The 3927-nt window shown below is 37.6% G+C and overlaps 1 protein-coding gene across 2 annotated transcripts in view; it reads right to left on the minus strand.

Moving 5' to 3' along the window:
• RASA3 (RAS p21 protein activator 3) overlaps positions 1 to 3927 on the minus strand; it is a 194720-nt gene that overhangs the window by 128281 nt on the left and 62512 nt on the right. The gene's annotated exons all lie outside the window — the stretch shown is intronic.

Below are 3927 nucleotides of genomic sequence, written 5' to 3' on the forward strand. Positions count from 1 at the left end.
TGTCGAGTTGCCTGCAACAGCCCTAACACCTGCTCTATTCTGTGCCAGTTTTATTGTCTCTAATACACCTACCCTCATTACCCCAGTCACTGACTCAATCCCATCTCATTGAGGGTCTTCCTCTCTTATGCTGTCCCTCCACCCTCCCAAGCATGATGTCCTTCTCCAAGGACTGGTCCTGCTAGGTATCGTGGTTGGTAGATACCATGGTTGGTAGATCAAGTATCCATAAGGAGCTCTGTTGGCCTAGTCTGTAGGGAGCTGTGTTGCTACTCTAAAGGTAGCACCTCTCTGGTGGCCCAGAGCCACCAGCCAATCCACAAGAGAGAAGCATGCAATATCCTCCTATACAAATTATGGTTTCCTAAAAACCCACTGGAGGGTCAGGCATGAGTTTGTTCCAACTCAAAGGCAAAGAGTGAATGAGTGAGTCAGCACTTTAAAAAGGTTCTTGACAGAAGATTCTTCCAATACAGCACACCTTATGATCTCTTGACTACTATTGTTATTCGCTGTGGATTCAAGTAAAATGAAATCCTTGATAACCTTGCTTTTCTCCATTGACCATAGTGTTATCTACTGGTCCAGGGGTAAGGACTTCTGGTTTCTTGATGTTGAGAAGCAATCTATATTGAAGACTGTAGTCTTTGATCTTTTTCAGTGAGTGCTTCAAGTCATCGTCACTTTCTGCAAGCCAGGTTTTGTTATCTGTGCATAACACACGCTGTTGATGACTCTTTCTCTACTCCTGATTCCATATTTTTCTTTATGTAGTCCAGCTTCTGGTATTATCTGCTCAGCATACAGACTGAATAGTTACAGAGAAAGAATATAATGCTGATCCATACCTTTCCTGATTTTAAACCACGTAGGGTTGTTCCCTTGCTCTGTTCGCACAACGGCATGTTGGTCTATGTATAGATTGCTCAGTAATACAATTAAGTGTTCTGAGATTCCCATTATTTCCAATTTTAGCCATAATTTATGATGGCCCACATAGTCAAATGCCTTCGCATAGTCAATAAAAAAACAAGCAAATTATCTTTCTTGTATTTTCAGTTTTCAGCCAGTATCCATCTTACAACAGCTAGATATGAGCAATGTATCAAATAGTAAATGTGGAGCAATTACTAGTAAGCACATTTTGTAAAGCAAACAATAACTCATTTCCCCATTTTTATAGTTCAAATTGTAACTAAGCCCTCTAACCAGCACGATACTGACCATTCTGTGTTGATAAAATTATCTTCAAAGCAGGAAAAAAGTTGTCTCTGTCTGTTCAGGTAGTCATACAAAAGACAGAGAAATCTTTTTTACAGTGCTTTTGGAAATACTGTAAACAGCCCCCTGGCTCACTAGTACTCTGATACATTTCATACGGTTCAGGATTACTGGATGGAAACCTTTGAATCACTGATGGTTGTCTCTAGTTCTAAGAGTCTATGTTTCCATTACATCTATGACCATCAACCAGAAGATAATGACCCAAAAGACAATGAAGATAAACAATCAGTCATTTTCACTCCACTAACTTCTAGTGCTGGATATTTTCCATTTACCCTCCAAGCTTACTCGCTACCTTCCTCTATTCAGCTCTCTGTTCTGGGAGGTTGGCCTGTATAATTCGGATCAGTGTCCACCCTGTCCTCCAGGTTTGAATTGAGTCAATGGGAAACACTGAGGACAGATTTGAGGACAGGAGAGAGAGACCAGGATATTAATTCTTCCAACTCTTACTTGGCTAGATCACCGTATCCCTCTCAGATAGCTACATAATTTCTCCTACAGCTGCTGTTGTGTTTTTTTTTAATTAAATGTCTTTTATTAATGAGTTTTAATGCAACATATATATTTTTACAGCATATTCTTTCCATTTAATTTCCCCCCATTCATTCATTGTTGCACATTTTCCTCCCTGTCCACCCCTCCCTCCTAGATCATTTTTAGCTCTGAAGAAAAAAAATTCTTTCATTGTTATACAAACCCCCCCAAGTCCACTGTCCACTTTAATATGCATTTCTTTTTCTGGAATCTTGTCATGAAAATAATACCTAATCCTATATTCCTTTAAACAGTTCTCTCCCTCATCTGTTTCAATGTAGTATATCCCCTCTTTTCTTAGGGTCCCCCAAACCTGATGTCAGTCCCATTTTACAATAGTGGCACTATGCAGTATTTGTATATATCCTGAGTAAACCAGAACAGCCACCCAAACAGATATATGCACACCTATGTTTATTGAGGCTTTGTTCACAACAGTTGGAAACAACCCAAGTGCTCATCAACAAACAAATGGATAGAGAAGCTGTGATATATTCACACAATGGAATACTATGCTGTATTGACAACCAAGGAACTCATGAAATACTATACAAAACGGGTGGCCCTGGAGGACATTATGCTGAGTGAAATATTTCACTCACAAATGAACAAATACTGCTGTTTTTACTGTACTTCAGTAACCAATCCCTCTGTCTGGTCCCTCAGGTTTCAAAGTGGTAATGGCTCCCTTCTGCTGTTAGCCCTGGAGGCTGATCCACACTTTGGTCTCCTTTAACCCTACATACACCCTTATCAGAGAGATCTCTTTTTAAACTCTCCTTAAGTGCCCCATTAAAATGTGCCATCCCTCCTATTGCAGCCATGACTGAAGCAATTCTAATACCTTGACTCAAGTGTGTAAAGGAGGTAGTGTGTTGCTGCACCAAAGAAAATCTGAAGTGGAGATTTTCTTAGGATATAAGACGCAATTATATCAGCTTTGGATGAAGGCAGGAGGAAAATGGGTCAAAAAGTAACGCACTTAAGAAGCTGGCAACACAATTTCTGTTTCCCTGACACAAATTTACACTCTAGTACTTAGTTTCTCATTCTTGGTAACAACATAATTACTAGTCATAACTTGAAATTATTACTGGAGATCCAGCCAACCACTTATTTTTATGACTGTAAAAATGATGGTAAAAACATCTAAATCAAACTGTACACTGACACCATAATTTTAAACTGAGAAATCCTAAACTGTAATTTTGTTGGTTATCTGACTCTTCCTTTAAATTTTAATTTTTTGTTGTTGAGAATATACATTGCAAAACATACAGATTTAACCATTTCCACATGTACAATTTAGTAGCACCATTTCCATTTGTTGAGTTGTGCAACCATTCTTAAGCTCTTTTCTTATTTGTTCCTCCTCCATTCATACAAACTAACTTCCCTATAAGGTTCTTACCTAAACAAAACACTCCCCAAAACCAACTAGTTCAGCTAAGCTATTGTTTAGTTTTAAAAAGACTTCAGTGGATATTTTTGGCTTATGGTTTAAATACTATGTCAGACAATCATTTCAGAAATTCACCCACTTTCCAAGTCTTCAGTCTTTGAGAATTCTAAATTCTGTCCTACATTTCCTCCCTTTTGATCATAATACTTCTACGGAATCTTGATCCAAAGTAGCTATACATTCCATATCTACCTCCTATTTCTGACTTTTCTTCCTCTGTTGTTGCAGGTGAATAAAGATAGGTTGTTATGCCTTAGATGGCTGTTTGCAAGCTTTAAAGATCCCAGGCACTATGCAATGGGCTGAGAAGTATGTCAGAAATAGGATGTCTCATAAAACCATAACCCTAAACTTCTTTTAAAGTAGAAGAAATCATGAACAGAATGATTAATAGATATCTTGTTTGATTATTTTGAGGGGTTATTGATTAAGAAATAAATTGATTAGGTTATCTGATTAAATTATGAGCAAAAATATTTTCTAAAATTATCTCAAAATTACCACTCAAAAACTTCTCCTTGACCTTTAAGGATTAATCAAATTCCTTTTCATTTCAGTAGCTGGTAGTCACTGATGTTAATTAATATTAATAATGTATGTTCATATTCTTCCTCTTCTTTGTAATGACCGTTTGCACTCTTCCT

Source organism: Elephantulus edwardii, unplaced genomic scaffold (genome assembly GCF_000299155.1).
Source record: "Elephantulus edwardii isolate Elephantulus edwardi_28Jun2011 unplaced genomic scaffold, EleEdw1.0 scaffold00030, whole genome shotgun sequence".
Lineage (NCBI taxonomy): Eukaryota > Metazoa > Chordata > Mammalia > Macroscelidea > Macroscelididae > Elephantulus > Elephantulus edwardii.